The following is a 14,143-nucleotide window of genomic DNA, read 5'->3' as shown; positions in this document are numbered from 1 at the left end:
GCAAATTCAGCAGGAGGATCAGGTGGAAAATAACAACATCAATGGTTTTCACCTGCTGGAAGATGTAAACATGGTTCCCCCCCATGAGGCTCACCTTATCATTGGGAAAGTGGAAACACATTTTTTTGCCATTCCTGAAGAACATGATCTGACTAGGAGATTCTCCAAGCAAGGAATGCAAATTTGGGAAAAATTCTTTGCTCCACATCTGCATAATTCACCGGGAGGCTCCTATACTTGTGAAATTCCTGTAAGTTGGTTCAACTTTGTCACCCTCATGCTTATGACTCCTGATAAATTTGATTGGGCTAGAGGTTTCTTGTCTTCTCAATTATGGGATATTATCAAGGAGCCTATTGGGCAAGAACAGACTGTTTCCTTTGTTATTCCTGATAAGTGTTGTGTGAACCAGGCTCCTGTCTGCAAGTTGCTTGATGAATCTCATATTTCTGATGAGGAAGAGATACAAGTCTTTCTCTCCCCTAAAAGAAAGAGAAGGGATGGAAAAGTGCCACTGGTTGAATCGAGAGGTAAGAAGAAGTCCTAGATTGACTCTTCCGAATGATGGATTTAAAAATCATGACAATTGTGTTGATAAAAATTGTCTAGTTTGCAATGCTGCCCCTCCTTTGATTCATAATAAAGTTGTAAAAAATTTGGCTGCATCTTTCTGTAAGGTGGAGGAAGAAGGACTGGAGAAAAAGCTGATGAAGAAAAATAAGTTGGAAGCAAGCAAGAAAGCCCCTGGTGCAGCTGTTGACACTTCTGCAACAGTAAACAAGGCAAAAAAGGAAGGTCCCAAGCTAATGGATTTGGCAAGGACAGTGGAACAAGTGCTGCTGGTGGAGTAGCACCACAGGCCAAGAAAAGGCCAACCAAATAAAGTTTCCTAATGTTAGTCACAATAATTGCTTTTGTGGGAAAGTGGAATATGCCTTCAGTGTTTTGTACTTCTTGGACAGTCAGTAAACTCTTGCTTGGGATGCTTTTGTGGAGACTCTGGTTGCAATGGATATATGTATTGCAAATATGTTTATGCCATGACATGTGCTTGTCTTTGTTCTGCTTACACAGGCTTTACTTGACAATGTTCTGGTTACACATGCCTTGCTTATGTGCTTTCATCAGTCCCCAGTGTAATGTTGTTTGGAGCACTAGTTGTCTCCATGAGAGAATCAAAAATTCCTTTAGTTACTAATGGATCACAAAAGATTATGGAAAATTTTAAACTGGAATCTCAGAGGCATTAATTCTGAAAAGAAATGGCTTGCTCTAGCCAGCAAAATTGAGGAGTCAAATTGTGACATCATCTGCTTACAAGAGACAAAAAGGGAATCTTTTGACATGGAATATATTAAAAAATTCTGTCCAAAAAAATTCAATAAATTTGAATTCTTGCCTTCAGTAGGTGCTGCAGGGGGAATAATAATTATTTGGAATAGCTCCCTTTTCACTGGTTCTCTTGCTTTCCACAATGAATTCTCTATATCAGTGTCATTCACCTGTAATCTCTCAAGGAATTCTTGGATTTTAACTAATATTTATGGGCCCGATCAAGCGAGACGGAAAGCTGATTTTATCGAATGGTTCACCAACATTGTCATGCCTGATGATATGGACTGGCTGATTTTGGGAGACTTTAATTTCATCAGACAACCATCAGATAGGAATAAACCAGGAGGAGATATTAATGGAATGCTTCTTTTTAATGAAGCTATCAGTAATTTGGGGTTGGTGGAATTACCCCTGAAAGGTAGAAAATATACATGGAGTAACATGCAGAAAACTCCTTTGCTTGAAAGGTCTGGACTGGTTTTTTACTTCGCTTCTTGGACAAGTACATACCCTTCCACCTTGGTTTACCCTCTAGTCAAACCCACTTCTGATCATGTCCCCTGTGTCATTTCTATTGGAACTAGTATTCCTAAAGCAAGAGTCTTCAGATTTGAGAATTACTGGCTACAACATAGTGATTTTAAGCAAATTGTGGAAAATAGTTGGAAAATTCCAGTTGGATACACCGACCACGCCAAAAGAATTACTTGCAAAACTGAAGAATTTGAGGAAAAGTATCAAGACCTGGGCAAGAAATCTGCCATGCCTCAGAAATCTAATTGATAAAGTTAATCCAGTCATTGAATTCTTGGACAATCTTGAAGAGCTCAGAACCCTTTCTCTTGAGGAATGGAATCTTAGAGACATTTTAAAAAGTCATGTTATCACTCTCTTGCAAAATCAAAAAACTTACTGCAAACAAAGAGGTAAAATTAAATGGGTGAAGCTGGGAGATGCAAATACAAGGTTCTTTCACACCAAGGCAACAATCAATTATAGACACAATTTCATTTCTATGTTGATGGATGAGAACTTATCAGAAATTACAGATCATGATAGTAAAGCTGAGATCTTATGGAAATCCTTTAAAGAAAGAATGGGGCAAACTGACAAGCCAAACATGCAATTTAATTTGTCAGAGTTTTTTGGGGAAGGCATGGATTCTACAACTAGTGCACAGTTAGAGGAACCTTTCTCTGATAAAGAAATTGAAGATGTCATAAAAGATCTGCCAAATGACAAGTCACCAGGACCTGATGGTTTCAATAATGAATTCTTCAAAAATTGCTGGCAAATTGTTGGAGAGGATGTCAAGGATCTGATAAGAAATTTCTATGATGGAAATCTAAACATGGAAAGTATTAATACTTCCTTTATTACCCTCATTCCAAAGATTGATAATCCTCTGCATCCAAGTGACTTCAGACCCTTGCTCAATTATGTTCTCAAGATCATCACCAAACTGCTGGCTAACAGACTACAGAAAATAATTCTTCAACTTGTTCATAAGAATCAATATGGATTTACGAAACAAAGATCTATACAAGACTTGTTTGGGATGGGCTTTTGAATATTTGTTTCAATGTCATAAATCCAAGGAGGAGATTGTTATCCTTAAGCTTGACTTTGAAAAAGCTTTTGATAAGATTGAACATAGCACAATTCTTGAAATTCTTAAAGCAAGAGGTTTTGGAGAAAGATGGATCAAATGGATTAAAATGATTCTAGGTTCCGGTACCTCTCGCAATCCTTCTTAATGGTACTCCTGGAAAAAAATTCTATTGTAAGAGAGGGGTAAGACAAGGGGATCCTCTTTCACCCTTACTGTTTGTGTTAGCAGCAGATTTACTTCAATCTATACTGAACAAAGCAATGGCACAAAATTTGATTGAAAGACCAATACCTTGCAGAGCCTGCCCAGACTTCCCCATAATTCAATATGCAGATGAAACTTTGGTTATTATGAAAGCAGATGCAACGAATTTAATATGCCTAAAAGCCCTGCTTCAAACTTTTGCTACTTCAAGCTGGATCGAGGGTGAATTACAACAAATCAAGCATGATTCCCATAAACTTAAGTGAAGAAAGGCTCAATCATTTCTGTTGCAACAATTAATTGCAAAAAAGAGTCTCTTCCTTTCACTTACCTTGGTCTCCCCTGTGTATTGTCAAACCTAGCATGGAACATTTTATGCCAATTATTCGAGAGAACTCAAGCTAGGCTTGGTGGAATTGCAGATTTCCTAAATTATGGAGGAAAGCTTCAATTAGTTAAATCAGATCTTGTCATCCATGCCAATCTTCTTCATGTGCTTGCTTTGATGTCCCGAGTTTCTATAAAAGAACAAGTGGTGAAATATATGAGACATTGCTTATGGAGGAAAAAACAAACAGAAGTGCAAGCTAATGGTTATGCTCTTGTAGCCTGGAAAAAAATCTGCAAACCTAAAGAGCAAGGAGGACTAGGAGTTCTCAACTTGGAGGTACAGAATAAGGCACTTATGCTGAAAAATCTTCATAAATTCTTCAATAACCTTGACATACCTTGGGTACATTTAATCAAAGATACATATTACAGTAATGGAGAATTACCCACAAATAGTTTGGAAGGCTCTTTCTGGTGGAGATCACATCTCAAGCTTCTTGATATTTACAAGGGTTTAGCTAAATGCTCTGTGGGTAATGGAAGGACTGTAAATTTCTGGACAGATCTATGGGAACAAAACTGCTTACACCAAAAATTTCCTCACTTATTCACATTTGCTAAACATACAGACTGGAATGTGGAGAAGGTAATTCATACTGAATACCTGGAAGACCTGTTTCATCTGCCACTCTCACAACGAGGCTTATGAAGAATATCGGACCTTAGAAGTGATACGCCAAAATACTCTCATAAGAGTACAAGAAGGGAATGGAGACCAGTGGACTTATATTTGGGGAAATAGTGAATTTTCATCACAAAAAGCATATAAGGCTATGATTGGTTTTACCCCCACCCCCAAAATTTTCAACGGAATTTGGAAGACCTCATGCCAAGCAAAACATAAATTTTTCTTCCAGGCTGCTCTTGCATGATCGATTAAATACAAGGAACTCCGCTAAGAAGGAAAAACTTCCAACTTCAAAACTATCAATGTGTTGCAATGGAGTGTCACGTGGAAGAAACACTAGTCCATTTATTCTGGAGGTGTCCTCTAGCTGAACAATGTTGGAATTCTATATGTCCACAGAGAGATAGAAGATTATCCATTATGGAAGCATTCGAGGAGATGAGAGCATTACTAAAATTACCTTTTGCAATGGATGTGATAATTCTGGCAGCCTGGGGAATTTGGATTGTGAGAAATAATAAGCTCTTTGAGAATCAGAATGCCACTTTCAGGTCCTGGAAAGCTATTTACACTCAAGAGCTAAAAATGTTGGTGCACAGAATGAAGAAAAAGCACATTACCTCTTTTAAAGAATGGCTTCAAACCATAGCTTAGTTTAGTTCTTTTATTTTCTGAGAGTTTCTCACTCTCTTTGTAATTTATTCTCTTGTACTATTTTATTATTAATAAAAATTGCAGTGGGTTAACCCCACTGTTTTACCTCAAAAAAAAAAAAAGTACCAGCAGGACTTGAAAAATTACCATAGTCGACGTTTGCGACCAAGATCCTTTCAGATCAGAGACTTAGTTCTGCGACTCAATCAAAATAGTACTGAAAAACTAGAGTCGCCATGGCTTGGCCCTTACATCGTCACATAAGTAATCGAAGGAGGAGCGTACAGGATAAAGGACAAGAAGACAGGGGATCCCGAGAAAAACCCCTGGAACGTGGCGCAGCTAAGGCGTTTTTACGCCTAGAATCGAAATATAGTCCTCCTTGTAAAAATAGAATGTACTGAAACGCCCGCGAGTTTTCAGACGCACTCTTTTCCTTTTTCGGGGCACCGAGTGGGGCCGGAAAAGGTTTTTAATGAGGCGGGCTCGCGGTGCTGCAATATAATAAAGATAGTCGAGATATATATCTTTTTCTTCGACAGGATCGGAGGCTTATGCCCAAGAGTTACAATATATATTACTGACAAATATTTCGCTTTGGTGGAAAACACCTCGCAAAATAAACGAAGATACAAAATAGCGATCAGCAAAAAACACTCGGGGCTCGTACCCGCAAATATAGTATATTCAATATAATTTAGTGGCTTTGGTTTAAACCTCGCATACACAATAAAGAAATCCACCACCGAGTCACTCGGGGGCTTGATGAGGAAAAATAAATACATTTGCTGGCTTTACAATATAGAATATGTTTACAACATACAAGATGCAATTCCTGAGAAGACTCGACAAGCTAAAAGAAAAAATGTCAATTGCTGCCTAGTATATTATCTATGGTCATCCGTTTAATATTGACAGTACGAGTACTGTGTTCAGCATAGCTGCCCTTCACGAAGAACTCAGCGTCCATCCGAAGAAGTTCATCCATCATATCTTCTGCTATAGGAGTCACAAGATCATCAATTTTGCCAACATCCCTCTTCCTTTTCGCCATCTTGGCCAGGCACTTGGTAACAATTTGACTCATGTCAAACTTGGGATAGCAAATTTTTATGATCATCATGGCGAATCTGGCGCCGACAGATAATTGGGCCCGTACAAACCCATGGATCCGAGGCGCATCCCAAAATTTCTCCATCAAAGCAGGAAGGGTCTCTGGCATCTTATTGCGTGGGAACATGGTGCCGTAAACTAAGGACAATGTCCTTGTACAGAAGTCGAGAAATTCACGGACCTGACCCGGGCGATCTTGAAATCTGACAATCTGGCGGGTACGTTCAGGTGTACCCAAAAAATTGGAACCATGCTTCAATGCAAGTTTGAGAAGCGCATTGGATCGAGCCTCAACACGTTCATCCTCGGCAGCAGTGTCCAAAAAAGAACCTGTATTAGCAAAAGAATCAGCAAGGAAAGAAATGACAGCAGGAGAAAATTCAAGCACGACAAAGTTAATGAAGCATACCTGTCATATCCAAGCTGGCATCAAGCATTAGCTCAAGCATGAAATTCTCTCGTCGAGAAGCTTCAGCAGCCTCAAAAACCGCAGTTTCCTTTTCAGCTATAGCATCTTGAGCCTGTTGAAGCGCAATTTTTTCCCTCTCGGATGATTTTCGAGACTGTTCCATTGTCATAAGTGATTGTTTCTTCATAGACTGGAGTTGTTGGCGAAGTTCTTCCAAGTCTTCTGCCGAATTTTTACTCGATGAATCTTCAATACGTGCGACAGCAACAGGTGCCTTCTTCAAACGGGACGACGCAGGCAAAACATCGGAAGGACGAGGAGTTGTAGTATAGTTGTCAAAAATCAACTGGAAATAAAAGATTCGACATCAATCATCAAGCAAAGATAGATTTCCATTGATTCTCGAAGTATGTACATTGCTATTACAAAAGAAGGGTCCCTAATGAACTACTGAAGCAGTTGTCGCTAAAACTACTAGGGCGACAGCGTCAAAAGACAGTTAAAACTAAAAGAGAAGACAAGGTGGTCTACTTGACCTCCGGCTTTGACGAACTGGGAGCAAGAGTTGGATTGTATCCAAGGTAGGCGAGGATCTTCTTCGAGTTAGGCTTGGCTGCTTTAATCAGCGACTGCCACTTCTTCGTCTCCATCTCCTCCGTGTTGCCAACTCTTGCCCAGTCGACTTCTTGCTGGCTGCCAGCAACCAAGGCAATTGTACCCTCAACGCCGACTTTCAACCCTTCTTGACGAAGTTGGAGTCCAAGGTCTTCTCGAGAATTGAAGCACTTGGCGAGAGCGACAAAAGTCGCGGGTACCTCCTTCTTCTTGAAGAAGTACGGGAAAAGCCGCGACAGGCCAATTTTAGCTTCAGTAAGGCCCTCGCGAGCCTCATCGCCGTGAATCTCGAGAAGAGAAAGCGCATCAAGAAGTTGGTCACCTTCAGGGTTGTCCAGCTCATATTCTTGATCTGTTCTCCCTGAATAAAGTAAAAAAGAGTTAGTCAAACAAAAAAGGGAACAAAGACGACACAAGTAAAACAGCAAGGATCTGAGCACTTACTAACAAAACGTCGACTCTGCGACTCCAAGCGAGTGAGGATTTCTGTTTCTCGAGCAGATTGCTGAGCTATATTATCCCTCAAAGAAGTTTCCGCGTCATGAAGTCTTTTTCGAAGATCTTCGACGGTGGCAGCATCTGCTTCAGCTTTCTTGCGGGCCTTTTCGCTCTGTTTTAACTTGGTAGCAAGAGCGTCAGCACGCTTGTTGGATTCCGCAAGATCTCCTGGCAAAATAAACGACAATCAAATACCATGACAAAACTAATGGAGTACATGCAACAAAAGAGGCGGATAAAAACAGTACCTTCCAGCTTCTTGGTATGGTCACGATACCCAACGAAATGGCCGGGTACCGAGACGGATAAATTCATTCATTAAAGGCTGAAGAGAGGACCAGAAGAAAAAGAGAAGTCAATATAGCCAGTATAAATTCGACAACATATCGCAAGAAACAAAGGAGAGATGAAAGTACTGAAAGGCTTGGAATATAAAAAAGAAGAAGAGTGAAACACTTACGTCGTCCAATGAAGGTGTCGTAGAGCTACCAGGGAACAAGATAGGCTCCTTGGATGGCTCGACCCTTGCCCTCTTTGGCGAAGGGGCACGGGGGCTTGCAGGTGGAGTTGAATGCTCAATGTTTTGCTGAGGAGGCGAAGTTTCATCTCCATCAGGCTGAGCTTCAGATACAACTAAAGTACGCGACGTACTCGTTCGAGCAGTCGCGTCAATAGGTTACTTTTCTTACTCGTCACCACTGCAACAAAATGGCGACAATATAAGAATCAAGATAGACAAAAACATCGAGAGCAAAGCAACAAAAAGTAATAGGGAACTGATGGCGTGTATTTCACACGTTCGTTGGGCAACCCCAAGAGGAAGGTATGATGCGCACAGCAGCAAGTTTTCCCTCAGAAAGAAACCAAGGTTTATCGAACCAGGAGGAGCCAAGAAGCACGTTGAAGGTTGATGGCGGCGGGATGTAGTGCGGCGCAACACCGGAGATTCCGGCGCCAACGTGGAACCCGCACAACACAACCAAAGTACTTTGCCCCAACGAAACGAGTGAGGTTGTCAATCTCACCGGCTTGCTCGTAACAAAGAATTAACCGTATTGTGTGGAAGATGATTGTTTGCGAGAGAAAATAGTAAAACAAGTATTGCAACAGATTTGTATTTCAGTATTAAAGAATGGAGCGGGGTCCACAGTTCACTAGAGGTGTCTCTCCCATAAGATAAAAGCATGTTGGGTGAACAAATTACAGTCGGGCTATTGACAAATAGAGAGGGCATAACAATGCACATACATGACATGATAAGTATAGTGAGATTTAATTGGGCATTACGGCAAAGTACATAGACCGCCATCCAACTGCATCGATGCCTAAAAAGTCCACCTTCGAGGTTATCATCCGAACCCCTCCGAGTATTAAGTTGCAAAGCAACGGACAATTGCATTAAGTATGGTGCGTAATGTAATCAACAACTACATCCTCGGACATAGCGCCAATGTTTTATCCCTAGTGGCAACGAGCACAACACAACCTTAGAACTTTCCGCACCGTCCCGGTGTCAATGCAGGCATGAACCCACTATCGAGCATAAATACTCCCTCTTGGAGTTAAAAGTAAAAACTTGGCCGGAGCCTCTACTAGAAACGGAGAGCATGCAAGATCATAAACAACACATATGTAATAACTTGATAATTAACATGACATGGTATTCTCTATCCATCGGATCCCGACAAACACAACATATAGAATTACAGATAGATGATCTTGATCATGTTAGGCAGCTCACAAGATCCAACAATGAAGCACAATGAGGAGAAGACAACCATCTAGCTACCGCTATGGACCCATAGTCCGGGGGTGAACTACTCACTCATCACTCCGGAGGCGACCATGGCGGTGTAGAGTCCTCCGGGAGATGAATCCCCTCTCCGACAGGGTGCCGGAGGAGATCTCCGGAATCCCCCGAGATGGGATCGGCGGCGGCGGCGTCTCGCAAGGTTTTCCGTATCGTGGTTTTTCGCATCGGGGTTTCGCGATGGAGGCTTTAAGTAGGCGGAAGGGCGAGTCGGGGGCCGGACGAGGGGGCCACACCATAGGGCGGCGCGGGCCCCTTGGTCGCGCCGCCACGTGGTGTCGCCACCTCGTGGCCCCACTTCGTATGTTCTTCGGTCTTCCGGAAGCTCCGTGGAAAAATAGGCCCCTGGGTCTTCGTTTCGTCCAATTCCGAGAATATTTCGTTACTAGGATTTCGAAACCAAAAACAGCAGAAAACGTGAACCGGCACTTCGGCATCTTGTTAATAGGTTAGTTCCGGAAAATGCACGAATATGACATAAAGTGTGCATAAAACATGTAGGTATCATCAATAATATGGCATAGAACATAAGAAATTATCGATACGTCGGAGACGTATCAAGCATCCCCAAGCTTAGTTCCGCTCGTCCCGAGCGGGTAAAACGATAACAAAGATAATTTCTGAAGTGATATGCCATCATAACCTTGATCATACTATTTGTAAACATATGTAGTGGATGCAGTGATCAAAACAATGGTAATGATATGAGTAAACAAGTGAATCATAAAGCAAATACTTTTCATGAATAGTACTTCAAGACAAGCATTAATAAGTCTTGCATAAGAGTTAACTCATAAAGCAATAAATCAAAGTAAAGGCATTGAAGCAACACAAAGGAAGATTAAGTTTCAGCGGTTGCTTTCAACTTGTAACATGTATATCTCATGGATAATTGTCAACATAGAGTAATATAACAAGTACAATATGCAAGTATGTAGGAATCAATGCACAGTTCACACAAGTGTTTGCTTCTTGAGGTGGAGAGATATAGGTGAACTGACTCAACATAAAAGTAAAGAGAATGGTCCTTCAAAGAGGAAAGCATCGATTGCTATATTTGTGCTAGAGCTTTTATTTTGAAAACATGAAACAATTTTGTCAACGGTAGTAATAAAGCATATGAGTTATGAAAGTTATATCTTACAAGTTGCAAGTCTCATGCATAGTATACTAATAGTGCCCGCACCTTGTCCTAATTAACTTGGACTACCGGATCTTTGCAATGCACATGTTTTGACCAAGTGTCCCAATGGGGTACCTCCATGCCGCCTGTACAAAGGTCTAAGGAGAAAGCTCGCATTTTGGATTTCTCGCTTTTGATTATTCTCAACTTAGACATCCATACCGGGACAACATGGACAACAGATAATGGACTCCTCTTTAATGCATAAGCATGTGGCAACAATTATTATTCTCATATGAGATTGAGGATATATGTCCAAACTGAAACTTCCACCATGGATCATGGCTTAAGTTAGCGGCCCAATGTTCTTCTCTAACAATATGCATGCTTAACCATAAGGTGGTAGATCGCTCTTACTTCAGACAAGACGAACATGCATAGCAACTCACATGATATTCAACAAAGAATAGTTGATGGCGTCCCCGTAAACATGGTTATCGCACAACAAGCAACTTAATAAGAGATAAAGTGCATAAGTACATATTCAATACCACAATAGTTTTTAAGCTATTTGTCCCATGAGCTATATATTGCAAAGGTGAATGATGGAATTTTAAAGGTAGCACTCAAGAAATTTACTTTGGAATGGCGGATAAATACCATGTAGTAGGTAGGTATGGTGGACACAAATGGCATAGTGGTTGGCTCAAGTATTTTGGATGCATGAGAAGTATTCCCTCTCGATACAAGGTTTAGGCTAGCAAGGTTATTTGAAACAAACACAAGGATGAATGGTACAGCAAAACTCGAATAAAAGACATATGGTAAACATTATAAGACTCCATACCGTCTTCCTTGTTGTTCAAAACTCAATACTAGATGTTATCTAGACTCTAGAGAAACCAAATATGCAAACCAAATTAACAAGCTCTAAGTATTTCTTCATTAATGGGTGCAAAGTATATGATGCAAGAGCTTAAACATGAGCACAACAATTGCCAAGTATCAAATTATCCAAAACATTATAGAATTACTACATGTAGTATTTTCCAATTCCAACCATATAACAATTTAACGAAGATGAAACTTCGCCATGAATACTATGAGTAGAGCCTAAGGACATATTTGTCCATATGCTACAGCGGAGCGTGTCTCTCTCCCATAAAGTGAATGCTAGGATCCATTTTATTCAAACAAAACAAAAAACAAAAACAAACCGACGCTCCAAGCAAAGTGCATAAGATGTGACGGAATAAAAATATAGTTTCGTGGGAGGAACCCGATAATGTTGTCGATGAAGAAGGGGATGCCTTGGGCATCCCCAAGCTTAGACGCTTGAGTCTTCTTAATATATGCAGGGGTGAACCACCGGGCATCCCCAAGCTTAGAGCTTTCACTCTCCTTGATCATATTGTATCATACTCCTCTCTTGATCCTTGAAAACTTCCTCCACACCAAACTCGAAACAACTCATTAGAGGGTTAGTGCATAATAAAAATTCACATGTTCAGAGGTGACACAATCATTCTTAACACTTCCGGACATTGCATAAAGCTACTGGACATTAGTGGATCAAAGAAATTCATCCAACATAGCAAAAGAGGCAATGCGAAATAAAAGACAGAATCTGTCAAAACAGAACAGTCCGTAAAGATGGATTTTATTAGGCCACCAGACTTGCTCAAACAAAAATGCTCAAATTGAATGAAAGTTGCGTACATATCTGAGGATCATGCTCGTAAATTGGCTTAACTTTCTGAGCTACCTACAGGGAGATAGACCCAGATTCGTGACAGCAAAGAAATCTGGAACTGCGCAGTAATCCAAATCTAGTACTTACTTTTCTATCAAAGACTTTACTTGGCACAACAAAACATAAAACTAAGATAAGGAGAGGTTGCTACAGTAGTAAACAACTTCCAAGACACAAATATAAAACAAAAATACTGGAGTAAAAACATGGGTTGTCTCCCATAAGCGCTTTTCTTTAACGCCTTTCAGCTAGGCGCAGAAAGTGTATCTCAAGTAACATGAAGAGATGAAGCATCAACATCATAATTTGTTCTAATAATAGAATCATAAGGTACCTTCATTCTCTTTCTAGGGAAGTGTTCCATACCTTTCTTGAGAGGAAATTGATATTTAATATTACCTTCCTTCATATCAATAGTAGCACCAACGGTTCGAAGAAAAGGTCTTCCCAATATAATGGGGCAAGATGCATTGCATTCAATATCCAAGACAACAAAATCAACGGGGACAAGGTTATTGTTAACCATAATATGAACATTATCAATTCTCCCCAAAGGTTTCTTTTTAGCATTATCAGCGAGATTAACATCCGGATAACGAGTTTTTCAATGGTGGCAAGTCAAGCATATCATAGACTTTTTTTAGGCATAACGAAATACTTGCACCAAGATCACATAAAGCATTACAATCAAAATCTTTGACTCTCATTTTAATGATGGGCTCCCAACCATCCTCTAGCTTTCTAGGAATAGAAGTTTCAAGTTTTAGTTTCTCTTCTCTAGCTTTTATGAGAGCATTTGTAATATGTTTTGTGAAAGCCAAGTTTATAGCGCTAGCATTGGGACTTTTAGCAAGTTTTTGCAAGAACTTTATAACTTCAGAGATGTGGCAATCATCAAAATCTAAATCATTACAATCTAAAGCAATGGGATTATCATCCCCAAGGTTGGAAAAAATTTCAGCGAGTTTTATCACAAGCGGTTTCAGCAGTTTTAGCAGCTTTCAGGTAATTTTGCGCGCTTTGCACTAGGAGTAGAAACATTGCCAACACCAATTATTTTACCATTGATAGTAGGAGGTGCAGCAACATGTGAATCATTAGCATTGCTAGTGGTGGTAATAGTCCAAACTTTAGCTACATTTTCCTTTTTAGCTAGTTTTTCATTTTCTTCTCTATCCCACCTAGCACGCAGTTCAGCCATTAATCTTATATTCTCATTAATTCTAACTTGGATGGCATTTGCTGTAGTAACAATTTTATTTTCAATATACCTATTAGGCATAACTTTCGATTTCAAAAGATCAACATCAGAGGCAAGACTATCAACTCTACAAACAAGAATATCAATTTTATTGAGCTTTTCCTCAACAGATTTGTTAAAAGCAGCTTTGTGTACTAATAAATTCTTTAAGCATGGCCTCAAGTCCAGGGGGTGTATTCCTATTATTGTTGTAAGAATTCCCATAAGAATTAGCATAACCGTTACCATTATTATAAGGGTATGGCCTATAGTTATTACTAGAATTGTTCCGATAAGCATTGTTGTTGAAATTATTATTTTTAATGAAGTTTACATCAACATGTTCTTCTTGGGCAACCAATGAAGCTAATGGAACATTATTAGGATCAACATTAGTCCTATCATTCGCAAGCATAGACATAATAGCATCAACCTTATCATTCAAGGAAGAGGATTCTTCAACGGAATTTACCTTTTTACCTTGCGGAGCTCTTTCCGTGTGCCATTCGGAGTAATTAACCATCATATTATCAAGGAGCTTTGTTGCTTCACCAAGAGTGATGGACATAAAGGTACCTCCAGCAGCTGAATCCAATAAATTCCGCGAAGAAAAATTTAGTCCTGCATAGAAGGTTTGGATGATCATCCAAGTAGTCAGTCCATGGGTTGGGCAATTTTGGAATGGTGTCCTTCTTGCTGAGCTTTGACATTCTTCGGATCAATTTCTCCAAGTCCTTCATAGGAAGATCCTTGGAAATC

The sequence above is a fragment of the Lolium rigidum genome, chromosome 3 (genome assembly GCF_022539505.1).
Source record: "Lolium rigidum isolate FL_2022 chromosome 3, APGP_CSIRO_Lrig_0.1, whole genome shotgun sequence".
In the NCBI taxonomy this organism is placed as follows: domain Eukaryota; kingdom Viridiplantae; phylum Streptophyta; class Magnoliopsida; order Poales; family Poaceae; genus Lolium; species Lolium rigidum.
The sequence above is the reverse complement of the archived record's forward strand: the minus strand, read 5'-3'. Positions refer to the sequence as shown.